The sequence below is a fragment of the Puma concolor genome, chromosome A3 (assembly GCF_028749965.1).
Source record: "Puma concolor isolate L17-30 chromosome A3, mPumCon1.1.hap2, whole genome shotgun sequence".
In the NCBI taxonomy this organism is placed as follows: domain Eukaryota; kingdom Metazoa; phylum Chordata; class Mammalia; order Carnivora; family Felidae; genus Puma; species Puma concolor.
This window is the reverse complement of record NC_141669.1, coordinates 11,440,802-11,456,919: the sequence shown is the minus strand read 5'-3', so window position 1 is coordinate 11,456,919 and position 16,118 is coordinate 11,440,802.

The window sequence follows — 16,118 nt, the reverse complement described above, 5'->3', positions numbered from 1 at the left end:
GGCTGTTAGTGGGTGTGATCAGCTCTGTCGATTATCACTGCTGTTGAGAGTGGTTCGTGAAGGTCCTAATTATTGGAAGGTATTGCCCCAAGTAATAGGGAAAGTGTCAGTGCTGGAATATCTGTTGCACAGGGACTTCTCACTCAGCTGGATGGACCAAATAATGTCATTTTAAACTTCCTATTATGTTTTGGCACTCTTGAAACATTATTTTATACATCTTCACGATAGTTCTATAATTCGGGTATTCTTATCTGCATTTGACAGAGGTGGGAACTGACATCTGGAAAGTTTAAATAACCTGCCTGAAGTCATGTGTACAGGAAATTGTGGAGCTGGGATTTGAACTTAGATTGAATGCTAAACCCAGGCTGTTTTCATTTTCAACACATCCTGTTACTTCATATTCTTCGGCCTTTATTCTCATCCCAGTGAAAGTCCTGCTTAACATCTGGCATTGGGTATAGGTAGTTTTTGTTTGCAGTATACTCTTTCTCTCTCTTTTTTTAAAATATGAAATTTATTGTCAAATTGGCTTCCATACAACACCCAGTGCTCATCCCAAAAGGTGCCCTCCTCAATGCCCATCACCCACTCTCCCCTGCCTCCCACCCCCATCAACCCTCAATTTATTCTCAGTTTTTAAGAGTCTCTTATGGTTTGGCTCCCTCCCTCTCTAACTTTTTTTTTCCCCCTTCGCTTCCCCCCTGGTCTTCTGTTAAGTTTCTCAGGATCCACATAAGAGTGAAAACATATGGTATCTATCTTTCTCTGCCTGACTTATTTCACTTAGCATAACACTCTCCAGTTCCATCCATGTTGCTACAAAAGGCCACATTTCATTCTTTCTCATTGTCACGTAGTATTCCATTGTATATACAAACCATGTCTTCTTTATCCATTCATCAGTTGATGGACATTTAGGCTCTTTCCATACTTTGGCTATGGTTGAAAGTGCCACTATAAACATTGGGGTACAAGTGCCCCTATGCATCAGCACTCCTGTATCCCTTGGGTAAATTCCTAGCAGTGCTATTGCTGGGTCCTAGGGTAGATCTAATTTTAATTTTTTGAGGAACCTCCACACTGTTTTCGAGAGCGGCTGCACCAGTTTGCATTCCCACCAACAGTGCAAGAGGGTTTCTGTTTCTCCACATCCTCTCCAGAGAAAGAACCACAGTTTCCCACCAGAAAAATCTGATAATTGGAAGCTCAGAAAGTTTGGGGTAGGGCCCAAGCTAATTAACAGGGACCTTCTACACTGGCTATCACTAATTTTCAGCAAGATATAGAGCTCACAAAGGAAAAAAAAACTTTCATAAGAAAAAACCATTTCCACAAGAAAAAATAAAAACATCCACTTCCTTTTTAAAAAAAATTTTTAAGTATTTACTTATTTCTTGAGAGAGACAGAGTGGGGGAGGGGCAGAGAGAGAGGGAGACACAGAATCCAAAGCAGGCTTCAGGCTCCGAGCTGTCAGCACAGAGCCCGATGCGGGGCTCGAACTCATGGACTGAGAGATCATGACTCCGAGCTAAAGTCGGACACTTAACCGACTGAGCCACCCAGGCGCCCCAAGACATCTACCTCCCTTAAATAAACCATATATGCTTAAAAACCAGGATGGCGCAAAAAAAAAAAAAAAAAAAAAAAAAACAACAACAAAAACCAGAGACATTATACAATGTGCTTGGATTTAAAATTCTTGAGTAAATGAGACAAATATTAAAAGAGAAAATCAAAAACATTGGTTGAATTGGCTTCCCACCTATCAAACAGCAAGTGTCTCAATGAGTCTCAGCGTCACTGCTGGCTCCCAAGTGGAGTTACTCATTATGCGGGGGGAAAAGGAGATCATGGCTGCACTCAGTGGCTGGCCTTAGATCATTGGCTCACCTAGTGTATCCTGATAGTTTAGTTTTAAAATTAGTTCAAATTCTGCGAGGATGAAAATCAGCCCATGTATTACACATGCCCTTGGAAGAAAGCAAAGGGAAATGATAAATGTGTCCTTGGCATCTTGTCCAAGTTCCCCCTCGGGTGGTTGAGAGTTCCTGACTGGCTTAATGTCTGCCTTAATGATGACAAAGCAGGACTGAATGGCGTTTAAGGATGTTTTAAGTGGATCCTAAGTGGAGGCTCACAACCAACATCAAGGAATAGAGAAGATACAAAGGAATGTCAGAAACACAATAATCCGCAACAGGATAACCACAGGCCTCCTCCTGCGGTAGCCAGGATTAACAAAACTCAGAAAGCTCCAGAGACTTGCTAGCCTGTGGGGGCCTGCAGGAATTTGTTGGCATGTCCTGAGTACTGCTGTTCGCTGGATATGCATAACCAGGTGGCTTCTGTGGACGTCTGAGTTTGCAGAGAAAGTTCCTGGAAATCTGGAAAAGACACTTAAAAGATTATATTTTAATTGTAAATATACTTATTATAAGAAGTTTATGTTTTTATAGAGACAGAGAAGGAAAAAATGACCAAATAGAGGTCACCTTTGTTATCATGGGAATCCTTCCTATCTTTCCTAGTGTAGATTTTATTTTTTAAAGTCTAGTTGTAATCATATTGTGTATATAATTTATATGATATTTTCGGTAATTATTTAGCAAGCTGTTTCTTTTTTAAAACCATCTTCATAATTATGTATTTTAATAGATTTGTAATGACTCTTTGAACAGCTGTGCCATAGTAAACCATATCTATATTATATCTAGTTATCTTTTCCAATTTTTTATTCTTTAAAAAATTTTTTTTAATGTTTATTTATTTTTGAGATAAATAATTTAGTAAATAAATTTAAAAAATGATTTAATGTTTATTTAATGTCTCTCAGAGAGAGAGAGACAGAGCATGAGCAGGGGAGGGGCAGAGAGAGAGGGAGACACAGAATCTGAAGCAGGCTCCAGGCTCCGAGCTGTCAGCACAGAGCCCGACGCGGGGCTCAAACCCACGAACTGTGAGATCATGACCTGAGCTGAAGTCATATGCTTAACCAACTGAGCCATTCAGGTGCCCCTCCAATTTTTTATTCTTATAAAAAAATGCCATAATGAACATATTTGTGTATAAAACTTATTTCCTGTCTTCTAAAGAGCTCCTTTGGATTAATCTCCAAAAAAAGAATTTCCGGATCAAAGAATATTATAAGTTCTTGGTACGTACTGACAAAAGAACTATGTGATGTTTGTCTATTATAGTATACGCTCATTGGCACCAGGTGTACTTAATTTTGGACTTGGTTGATTTAATTTTAAAAGCATATATTAATATCATTTAAATGTATTGGATTTCTATTAAAATGGAATATTTTCCCAAGCTGTTTGCCAAACATACTTCTTGACATTATTTCATGTTCTTTGCTCATTTATCTTGCATTAACTTCAAACTGGTCTCCCTGACCCTGGTCTAACCATCATCCCATCCATCTTCTACATGTTGCTGGAAATTATTCCTAAAATCAAAACCTTAATCCTGTCACCTGTTCTCAAATATTTCAAAGGTTCTCCATGTCTCCTGAAGTAAATTCTTTACCTTCCATGGAAAGCCACCACAAGATGGCCCAGGCTACCACACCACCTGGTTCTGGGCAACTGCTTGGTAAATGTGGAATTAGATAGTCTCCTGAGATTCATGCAGTGAGAGCCTGCCTCAGTTGGGGTCGTGCATTTTCCCAAATGCTGGCAGAATGGCGGCCAAGGATCCTCTGGAAAGAGAATCTACGTGGAAGAAATACCGCGAGGGCGTCCCATCTCTTACCTTGCCATGGGAAAGTGGTGCAGTGCAAAGCCGCTGTCTTTGAGTTAGATCTTCCTGGGCTCCAGTCCTGCCTTCGCCATCCATTTGCCTATGGCCTGGGGCTGTCATTTAACCTCCGTGGCAGTAATGCCCACCTCTTGGAGAAGCTGGAGGATGCCGTGTAACGATAAAGTGCACTGTGCACACTAGGCTGTCAGTCAACGATGAGCTCTTCTAAATCAAGAACCTCACAAAGGGTGAGGTATCTAAAGGAGTCAAATTCATGGAAACAAAGAGTAGGATGGTGGTTGGGGCTGGGGTGGCGGGAGGGGGGAAGGGAGGGGAGGGGGAGGAGTTGCTAAACAGCAAATATGAAGTTTCAGTGTTGCAAGATGAATTAGTCCCAGAGCTGGGCTGTGCAACATTGCACCTATAGATAACAACACTGTGCATTTTTAAACCTGAGAGAGTAGATTTCTTGGGAAGAGTTCTTGCCACAATAAAATACAATTTTGAAGCATTTCCATCTCAAGATTTTATTTTTATAAGCACAAGTAACTTAGACTTGCCAAAATTTGTAGCGTGGATTGTAGCAAGTATGAGTGAAACAGTGTTTAACTGTTGTCATCTTTGGTATTAAGGTCACTCCCGAACTGGCAGGCACTTCTGGCTTTTCTAGGAGAATCCAGATCCTGGCTGTCTTACTGACATCATTTTATTGCTGGAATATAAACTTCATCATATGATAAAGGCTGGTATCTGTTGCTCACTGTTTGATCCCTAAAAACATTTTTTAAAGTAATCAAAATAATAAAAATAACAGTATCTCCTTACCGAGTTTGGCAAGCAATACATTACCAGATGCCAGTTTGGTGGGGGCAAACTCTCGAGGATTCTTATCTAAAATGTTGAAGTACATTAAGATATCAGGAAAGGCTAATGAAAAAATATTTAAAAAGGTGATTTGTGAGCACGTTTCCTTATCTCTAAGTGAAGGTGATTTTTTAAATTCTCAGAAACTGTAAATTGTTTGCATACATTTGCAGATCTAGGAATCGCTTACTTTGAAAATTTGGCATCAAATCAGAACGCACGAGTAAAAAGTAGGACAAAGCCAAGGCTGTGTTAAGTGAACTGGATGGTAATGAAACTATTTTATACTTTGAAGGAGACTAAGTTTATTAGTGACCAGGGGCCAGGAATCCAATTTGTGAAGATAACTCGAGATTATACATATGAATCCTGGGCTCTGAAACTCTCCTAAATGTAATAGGTTCTAGTGGCCAAAAAATAATTTTAAGTATGTCCCAATTTTTTATGGCATTTAAAAAATAGATGTCTGGAAATGACTGGAAATTTCTCAAGTTGATTTATCTTTCACAAGTCACAAGAGTAAAGCCGATTTTCTGATACTGTGTCCTGCATTTATCTTTCAGGAGCGGGAGAGCATTCTAATTAAAACTAATCCAGTCACGAACTTGAAATATCAGGTGCTTTAATGTGAGTTCCTTCTTAGCAGCCAGAACTATCTTGACATAAATATTTTGCCCCTGGTTGGTTAGAATCTAATTCAAAAAAGTGACAAAGTGGCAATGACTTCTGGGAAGCTAGATCTTGAATTCCATCAGAAGTGCTGATGATCTCTTAGTGGGACTCAGTCTAGAAGAGGGAGAAATGGGGGTCTCCTGTCTCTCATGCTCAGGAAACCAGGGCTCTGGGTAATCAGACAGCAGTCCACACAAGTGTCTCATCTTTTAAAGAGAGAAAGAAAGACCTTCCTCAACCTGTATATATAAAAACAGCACAACCCATCTCTTCCCTGAACATTGATGATGCCAAAGAACGTACTGATTACCTGCAGTCCCTGCATTAGAATGTAAGCTTTGTGAATACGGGAAATTATTGGTTTTGTTCGCCGCTGTGTTTAGAGTACCTAGAACCTTACCTGCATGCAGGTAAATGCTCCCTAGTACTTGCTCCCGAGTACTTCTTCGTGCAAGAAGAAGTGAGTAATTATCGAACACAATAATACACAGCACTCCCAAACTGTCCTCGCACGTCTAAACTTTCTTTGATCATTCAAAAGGCGCTGGACACAGAATCAGCTCCTCATGCCTAGATTGTTCCTCTTCCTTCCCTTTGCAACACTCATATCCCAAAAGCCCAGATAAAGTGCTATACCCCCTAAATGCCTACCTTGACCTCTGCTCTGGAAATTAATCTATCTCTGCTCTGAACACTAGAGTCTTTTTTAATGCTTTATATTATATTGGGCCATATAATATAATATGATATAACAGGTGATATTATATAATATTACCTGTAATTGGATTTGACATTGTTTTATGTTGCATTATATTATAGTATGATTATATTTGTAATATAACTGTAGATTTTTCCCTGTTAGACTCTTAACTCCATGAGATTAAGAATTAAATTGTAATCATCTTTTTAGTCTCCTAAAATGTCCAATATCTTGCATCATACATGGTAGATATTCAATAAATAATTTTGGAATAAGCAGCCAATTGTGGTAGGATACACGTGAAAACCCTGTAAGAAAGATCAGGACAGCGGACAGTTCCACAGCAAAGAGATTATTCCACAACTCTGCCATCAACCTTGAGCTCTTCATAACCTATTGAGTTTCCCAGGAGACTCACAATGTGTTGTATAGCCTATTTTATTTTTTTTTTAATTTTTTTTTTCAACGTTTATTTATTTTTGGGACAGAGAGAGACAGAGCATGAACGGAGGAGGGGCAGAGTGAGAGGGAGACACAGAATCGGAAACAGGCTCCAGGCTCTGAGCCATCAGCCCAGAGCCTGACGCGGGGCTCGAACTCACAGACCGTGAGATCGTGACCTGGCTGAAGTCGGACGCTTAACCGACTGCGCCACCCAGGCGCCCCTAGCCTATTTTATTTGAACAGCTTTGAGACAAATGCTCTGTTCTCCACAGCCCCACCCAGTGGGGGTCAGGGACCAGTGATCAGGCACGCTTGTACTCAAATGCTCTTCCCTTCCTTTGCCAGCTGTGTGTTGCATCCTGCAACCTCTCTGAACCTTAGCTGCTGCTCCTGTAAAACTGGGAGAGGGATTCTTACCACACCAGGCTCTTTGCAAGGTTAAGTGAGATGGTGATGGTCAAGTGCCTGTGTGTGTCTCACACATCATGAGCTCTCAGCGAGCAGTGGCCCTGAGTACCCTTGCCGTTAGAATCAGAGCCATTCCAAAGGCCGTGCATGCTTCTGGTCTTATGGAACATTTTCGTTTGCAAGGAAATTAGAAATGGCATTTCTTTATTTTGCTTTGCCACTGTTTATTTGATATTCACCACCACTTGTTCACAATTTCTTTGTAACATTCATTATAGTCCCATCACCTGGGAGAAGCTGACCGCAAAGGAGGTAGGCAGGGCATAAACGCTGGAGAATTCTGCTTTCTGTTATAATGATTGCAATCATCTACCAGAGACTCTGAGGTGCCACACTGGGGGTGTTACGTACAATCTCTGTCCTTACAGAAACTGTTTTCCTGCCCTCTGCAAAGTGGCACCTCCCACTTTCTGAAGAAAATGGCTCATTTTTATATGTATTTGCAGGGCTCGGTTAAGTAGCAGAAAGAGAGACTTTATGCCCTGAACCCAGACTAGTCTAGAATCACCTAGGAGGACATCCTGGGGTTGCGACTTTCAGTGTTTCAATTAAGCTTTAGGGCTTTACTTGCAGATACTGACCATTCTGGGTTAAAGCTGCTAGCTACTATTGGGCAGGAATCCTGCTTCGATGGATTGATAAGAAACTTGGAACTCATAGTACCCAAAGCTATCTACACATTCAATGCAATCCCAATCAAAATTGCACCAGCATTCTTCTCGAAGCTAGAACAAGCAATCTTCAAATTTGTATGGAACCAGAAAAGACCCCGAATAGCCAAAGTAATATTGAAGAAGAAGACCAAAGCAGGAGGCATCACAATCCCAGACTTTAGCCTCTACTACAAAGCTGTCATCATCAAGACAGCATGGTATTGGCACAAAAACAGACACATAGACCAATGGAATCGAATAGAGACTCCAGAATTGGACCCACAAGAGTATGGCCAACTCATCTTTGACAAAGCAGGAAAGAATATCCAATGGAAAAAAGACAGTCTCTTTAACAAATGGTGCTGGGAGAACTGGACAGCAAAATGCAGAAGAATGAAACTGGACCACTTTGTTACACCATTCACAAAAATAAACTCAAAATGGATGAAGGACCTGAATATGAGACAGGAAACCATCAAAACCCTACAGGAGAAAGCAGGAAAAAACCACTCTGACCTCAGACGCAGGCAATTTCTTACTTGACACATCCCCAAAGGCAAGGGAATTAAAAGCAAAAATGAACTATTGGGACCTCATGAAGATAAAAAGCTTCTGCACAACAAAGGAAACAATCAACAAAACTAAAAGGCAACCAACAGAATGGGAAAAGATATTTGCAAATGACATATCAGACAAAGGGCTAGTATCCAAAATCTATAAAGAGCTCACCAAACTCCACACACGAAAAACAAATAATCCAGTAAAGAAATGGGCAGAAAACATGAATAGACACTTCTCTAAAGAAGACATCCAGATGCTCAACAGGCACATGAAAAGATGCTCAACGTCACTCCTCATCAGGGAAATACAAATCAAAACCACGCTCAGATATCACCTCACGCTAGTCAGAGTGGCTAAAATGAACAAATCAGGAGAGTATAGATGCTGGAGAAGATGTGGAGAAACGGGAACTTTTTTGCACTGTTAGTGGGAATGCAAACTGCTGCAGCCACTCTGGAAAACAGTGTGGAGTTTCCTCAAAAAATTAAAAGTAGATCTACCCTAGGACCCAGCAATAGCACTGCTAGGAATTTACCCAAGGGATACAGGAGTGCTGATGCATAGGGGCACTTGTACCCCAATGTTTATAGCAGCACTTTCAACCATAGCCAAAGTATGGAAAGAGCCTAAATGTCCATCAACTGATGAATGGATAAAGAAATTGTGGTTTATATACACAATGGAATACTATGTGGTAATGAGAAAGAATGAAATGTGGCCTTTTGTAGCAACGTGGATGGAACTGGAGAGTGTTATGCTAAGTGAAATAAGTCCTGCAGAGAAAGACAGATACCATATGTTTTCACTCTTATGTGGATCCTGAGAAACCTAACAGAAGACCATGGGGGAGGGGAAGGGAAACAAAAAGGTTAGAGAGGGAGGCAGCCAAACCATAAGAGACTCTTAAAAACTGAGAACAAACTGAGGGTTGATGGGGGTGGGAGGGAGGGGAGGGTGGGTGATGGGTATTGAGAAGAGCACCTGTTGGGATGAGCACTGGGTGTTGTATGGAAACCAATTTGACAATAAACTTCATATTTAAAAAAAAAAAAAAAAAAGAAAGTTGGATCTCAGCCCCATTTAGCCAGCATGGTACCTATCCATGTATAAATGGGCCCTGATATTATTCACTCACTGTTTGGTCCCTCAAAACATTTGTGAAGTAATAAAAATTACAAAAATCAGAACTGTGATTCCATACTCCCAGGCTGGCAAACAAGTTGCACATAAGTGTTGCCTCATAGACAATAATTATAATAAAACCAACTAACAGGTACATTTTGCAATTGGCAAGTTCTCCCAGTCTTTATTTCTCATTTACTGAGTTATCTGGTTTATGCCATATGCATTATTAGCCCTGTTTTCCACATGAGAAATTGACGGCTCAAGGAACTTGAGTCATTTGCTGCTACACACCAGCCGTCATGTTGGAAATGAGACGTGAACCTTAGGTCTTTTGGCTTCCAACCCAATGCTTTAATGAATAGATAAAAATGATTTTAAACGATCACATCTGTGCATCAGCTCAAGCGGTCCTTATATCTGCTTCCTTGGAAATTACCAGGTAAGTTTGTAAATGGCCTCCTCTGTGGTGCTTCCAAATAGTTGGCTGTTTTCCATTAATGGCTCCTTGGCCATTGTATTTACAAGATTCATTTGTAATCCTTGTTCTCAATTGAGAGCGGGCAGGGAGACCTCAGTGGGGCCCCTCTGAGGACCCTCCCAAGGGCAGACTTCCTGCAGGCCCAAATGAATGGGCATCACTGCCCCCTTCTTCCTAGTTGCCACCGGTGGCTGGAGGGCATGGGAAGTGTGTGTGACCCTGAAAGGGCCGCTGGCTGGACGCGTGGAGCTGTGGCTACAAGGGCCCCCCTCTCCCGCTCCCCCAGGTCCACGCCCGAGCATGCCTGCTCGCCCGAACGTTAATTAGGACTGCTTCGGTGATTGCCAGCACGCTGTGAATCTCTGGGAAGATGATCAGGTTTGCAGAAATACAGCCTGCTCATTGGAAATGAACCCCATCAGAGTACCTTCTTCTCACTGTCCTCTTGTGAATGAAAGTGTGTTCCACTTCAAGAAGATGTGAGGGTGAAATTTTAATTGAATAAAAGATGGGAAGTTCCTAGGGACAGTTCCCATGGAAACTGCAGTGTGTGTGTGTGTGTGTGTGTGTGTGTGTGTGTGTGTGTGTGTTAATATATGCATTAGAAGAGAAATAGCAGCTCATGTCAGCATGCAAATCTAGAATGTGGATCTGGGGAGGGAAAGGAATTGGAGTCCCCTGGGGTAGCCTGATGCTGGATTTACTGCGTTCCACGACTTGTACATTCTCTCTGCAACATGCCAATAACCAAGTGCATTCATTTGTTTCCTTTCTTTCCTTGGCTTCATGTAGGCCAGGTTCCACCTTGCCCAAGGACACTCTGAGGACAAAGCCACTGGCGTCTAAGAGTTAGGGTCTTGTAACAGTCTCCAGAAGCTGGCATTTGCTTCTGGAGACAGTTCTGCCGCCCAATCCATGAGAGCGGTGGGCACCAGGGCCCTGTTGGCAGACAGCCTGGGCGGAGTCTCAGCTTTCACTTACTGGCTCTGTAAACTTGGACATGCCTCTCAAATAACCAGAGCCTACATTTTTTTTTTCTGTTTGTCTTTGATTTTTAAATCTGTCAAAGGGAGGATCAAGCAACTTACCCAGAGTAGTATCATGTTTGGGCGAAAGTTAGAACATAGGGAATAGGGAATAGCGTCCACACTTCTTTCCCAGGAACCAGCAGGAAAGTACGAAATCCACCTGGTTGGGGTCACAGTTTGCAGTAGTTGCTTTCCCCCTTATCTGGGATTTTGCTTTCCAAAGCTGCAGCCACCCCCAGTCAACTGTGGTCAGAAGCTGATAATCCTCCTGACCCATTGGCAGGTTAATTGTAGCCTGACGCTTCGTCACGTGCCTGCGTAACCCCACTTCACCTTCTCTTATAGGCATTTTATCATCTCCCATCATCACGAAAAGGATGAGAACAGGACAATGAGATATTTCAAGAGAGAGAGAGAAAGGGAGAGACCACATTCGAATAATTTTTGTGACAGTATATATTGTTAGGATTGTTGTATTTTATTATTATTGTCATTGATCTCTTACTGAACCTAATTTATAAATTAAAATCTATCGTAGGTATGTATATGGGAAAAAACAAAGTATATATCGGGTTTGGTACTATCTGAGGTTTCAGGCACCACCAGGGGTCTTGGACTGTATCCCCTGTGGATGGGGGGGGGGTTGCTATTGTCATTCGAAGTCTCTCACTGGAAGGTTGTGATGTTTACAGGTAGCAGGTGGGTAAAGAATAGTCCCTTGGAGAGGCAGCTTTCTGGATGGGAGAAATGAGGACAAAGGAAGAGGGAGCGTACAAAATGAATGTTCATCTCACATTCCTTTTGCGCCTAGAAACTGCTAATTCCACCTACTCAAGACGTACTGGGCAAATGTTGAACTGAACTGAATCCGACCTAGTTTATTTGGCAGAAGAGCAAGTTTATGTGTCTGACTAGAGAGAGAAGAGAAGCAGCTTATAATTTATTAAAGTATTTAGCATCACATTATTTTATAAACAAAAGCACAAATGCCGTTATAGGGCTAGAAACTCGGACTTTCTGTGCTCAAGCAGAGGCTTTTTCTTTAAGTCTCTGTTGTTATTTTTCCTCTTGCTTGGACAAGAATTTTCTGAAAATTCCAGTGCGTCTCCACTGGGTTCCTTGAGATAGGGAGGAGGGACCTTAACTTTGCACACAGCTTTGCTGGAGAGAAAACCGGGGGGTGGGGTGGCTGGCAGCTCTTTTCTTTTGAGCCCCTGAAACATTTTGTACTTGGTTTATCTAAGGAGCGGTTTTCTTAGAATATCAGCATCTGCTTCTCTGCCCTTTGGAAAACAGAAGGAGCTCCAGGGTCCCTGGCAGACCGCTCCTTCTCACAGTATTAAATTCAGCCCTGTCAGTTCAAGGTTGTGAACGTTGTTCCTAGCACACGAGGGCGTCTGTCATCTTGAAGAAGCAACAAAATCTTCCAACAGCCCAGAGCAATTATTTTGGAAGTATTTCCCTCTGGGCTGTGACATGGGCAGGTGGACAAGGCAAGAGCAGATGTCCCCTGATCTGGGGGGGGTGGGGGCATTTGACCTTGGAGGGTAGCACTGCAGTGTGGTGATGCATGCAGTTTGGCATTGAGACTATCTGCATTGAAATCGAAACTCTGCCACGTGTCTGCTGTGTGATCCTGAACAAGTTACTTCACCCCTCTGGGTCTCGATTTCTTCATTCGAATCACAAGGGTACTTAAATTGGAATCACAAGGGTACTTAACTGGGAGAATCATTAGGATTAAACAAGCTCATATATATAAAGGTCTTAATGCCTGGCACATAGTACATAAATATTAGCAGCTGTTACTGTTATTAGTGTCCCCAAGACTTTGGCCATCACAGACCCAGCAGGGGCTCTTCTGCCTTCTCTAGATTCAGGTCCATGTGATGGGTATTGGAGATCTACTGTGTGCCAAGCACTGTGACAGACAGTGGCTTTCATGTTATCTGTTATCAACCTCAGAAGAAGACACAAGAGAATGCCACTGTCACATGAGTCTAAGCTGTCTTCTGGGAGGACCTGGTGGGCCACAGTTGGGACAATGCTGTGCATGTAATTTTGGGGGGAGGTTGGAGAGGAGGGGGAGAAGGGGGCCTGTATGGTGGGCTTTGGGCTGCCAGGCTGGCCATCAGAAGATAAGAGAGAAGTTCCATGGGGGCCACAGCTCAGCCCTGAGCTGTGAGGAACAGCAGAATGCCAGAGAAGGATGCGCCCAGGCTGATGTTAGTTCAGTTTGGGGCAAGAGTTCCGCCTTTGCTGAGCAATGAGGCCAAGGTGCCGGGGAAGGTGGGAGTCTCTCCACCATGAGGCTGGAAGATGCTGAGCTGTCACAGGGCTTCAAACAGATGCAGCAGCGGCCGTGGAAGGAATGGTGAGTTCCAAACCTTGATGTTTCTCAGAGTCTAGTGAGAGCTTATTACAAATGCAGCTCCTTTGCAACACATCTTCCCCCACTTACTTCGAATTTCTGGGGGTAGGAACTAGAACTGTGTAGTCCCGGGATTGTTTTGCAGTGAGCCGTCCCTGGGGTCCAAGGATGGGGGTTTAGTCATCACTGATGGAGCCCATCAGGGAATAAGCTAGGAATAGAGCAGCTCTCCCTTGAGAGGTTACCTGATGCCTGTGTTGATGCTAGGCTCTTAGGGCTGAAGGGGCTCTGGCCTGTGCTGAGGGCAGGTTAGGGAAGATAAGGAAGGAAGCCTCGTTCCTGGCAGAAGCTGCATCCAGGTGGGATCGGCAGGGGGTGGGGAACCCCAGACTGGATGAGGAGTAGCTCTGGGCATGCCTGGCATGTAGACCTCACCGGGGAAATGGCACATAGGCTCCTCCCGGGCTGTGGCTCTCTAGGAACCTTGTTAGAAGGGACCTGAGGAGCATGAGCCACATCCAAGATCCCGAGCCCCCAGAGGCAGAGGCAGAATTCCGTATCTCCTCCATCCTGCCCTCCCACACTCCATCCTGGCATCTGCCGGGTGGGCTCTCTGACCTGTGAGCTGCTTCAGGCTGCAAACCTTACTGGGCATTGAGGGTGTCAGATAATTTCAGCAGGGCTGAGCTTCAGCGGTGAATATAACTCCCCCCGCCTCATCTTTTCCCTCTCTAGTCCCACCACTGGGAATAATCCCTTCACCAGCTCTCACTAGCTGAAACCTCCACTTTCCTTCAAGGGTTACTTAAAATGGTCATCTCTCATAGGTTGCCAATTTTGTTTTATTGCCATCAGTTTCAAGTTTAAGGCAATTCGATCCAGTTAAACGCATATGTATTGAGTAAACATTATGAATCAATCCTGGAGTCTGGTGCTGGAATGTAAGACAAAAATTAGGACAAGTTCCCAGTGCTTAGGGAGCTCAGTGCAGGGAAAGAAAAATGCAGGTAACAAATGGCATTTAGAGTGTCAAGTCCTATGATAAGGGTAAATTCCAATTTCCAGAAGGACCTATACGATAGTTATTTCTGTGCATGTTTTATCTCCCCCACCTAATTTGTCTAGAGGGCTAGGGACACGGCTCATTCATTTTTGCACTCCAACCCTCTGAAACAATGGAGGGAACTACACTGGTGTTCCGTAGATATTCACTGATTTGGTTTGGATTGAATTCTACAGTCTATATGATTATTTGGTTACCTTTAAAAGATGTTTAGGAATATATTATATGCCAGGCTACTGGTAAAGCAGATGTAGGAGAGTTTGAGTTGGATTTTGTTTTACTTCTGCCAGTTCCTGGGCTTTGTGTAAACACACTGACTTCAAGCAGTAAAGATAAAATATGGTTTGAGCGTTTTTAGACAACTCCGAATTCAAAGAATCTGCTAGCACTTTGAAAGGGCAGATTATGACACACAGTTATCTGAACCGATGAGAGGACTGGTGCAATTGAATGGGATGATTTTCCTTAGGGCGGGCGAAGCGTCCTTCTAGAAAGAAGTATCGTGTCCACATGCCCAGTGAGAGAGGAATGGCTGGAGATTGTCTTAGGAAAAACAGAGGTTTGGAGAGAAGGGGAACGGGAGTGGAAACACCAGGTGGAAGGTGGCTCCTCAGATTTCGTTCTTTTGTTCCCTACTGATGTCGTACACTGGAATAATCTGTCTTCAGTGTGTTAGCAATAAAAAAAGCATGGGGCAGATCTCAGTTAAAACGTGCAGTCAAAACTCCCCCGGTGTCATTTTCCTTCGATGTAAAGGGGCAGGCCTGGTGCATTCTTCCCGGGCTGCTCTGAGCAAAGGTCCAATGAGATAATACAAGTCAAGGGCCCTGCAGGATGCCTTGCCTGTAGTGTGTGCTCAACAAATGGCCACTCCCTTTATGGGTCCCTTCCCAGGGACAACGGTGGGGAGCTTAGTGACAGTTCAGAAATCAGTAACAAGTTCTCACAAACATCATGAGATTATTCTTCTGGATGACTCCGTGAGCAGTATGGTTGGCTTCCTTGGAATCCGAGTCTGGAGATATGACCGTGCAACTGGCCACATGCCTGATGGCGGCGGCTGGGGTCTCTAGCGAAGAAAGGGCAGGGGTGCTGGTACAAGTGGAGGCTTGTCTGATGGTGCATTATTGCGACTTGCATCGTCCCCTCCCTCCCTCACCTTGCAGCAACTGGGGGCCAAATCAATGACTGGTGGGGTCCTTTGTCACCTGGAAGCCTTTGCTGCTTCTCGCTCAGGACTTTTGGCCTAAGGACACAGGAGCAGGACGTGCATAATGTCTGGGGCTCCCGGGACTGGTTGGAGCAAAGAAAACACTCGGATTCAGGGCTGGCTCCACACAAGCCTGGATACTGAACCTGCTGGGGTGTAGGGGCGGGGTGGAGTCCTGAAATGGAAAATGAAGAAATCCCATTTGTTTATCTATTTTTTTGAAGCACTGATGGGTCCAACACAGGGTGACCGTATATATTAATCATCCACAGTGGGACACTTTTGAGAATGAGTGGAGGCATCATAAAGGTTGTGCTGGGAGGTCAGGCACAATGAAGACTGTCCCGGCAGAGCGGGGTGTATTGTGACCCTTGGCAGATAGCCTGAGCAGAGCATGGTTGACATCAGGTAGTGTTGTCGGGAGTTATTTTCACTGCACTGCAGCACGTAGCTGAATATGTGTCTTGATTTGATGATTTCCTTTAGCTACAGTTTAGTTTAATTTCCCGGAAACGCTATTATGAGAAAGACCACTAGAACTTGTGAGGAATAATATGCTCTCGTTTGCATAATGATTTACAGTTTACGGAGCATTTTCACACACATTATGTCACCAATCTGGATTTCCTCCCTAAACTTGAAACCTCCAAACCGCAAGCCTCTGCCTCTAACATGGTTTCCACAGAGCTTTGCGGTATCTGCCTCTTCCACACCAATGCTTCCTCTTCCA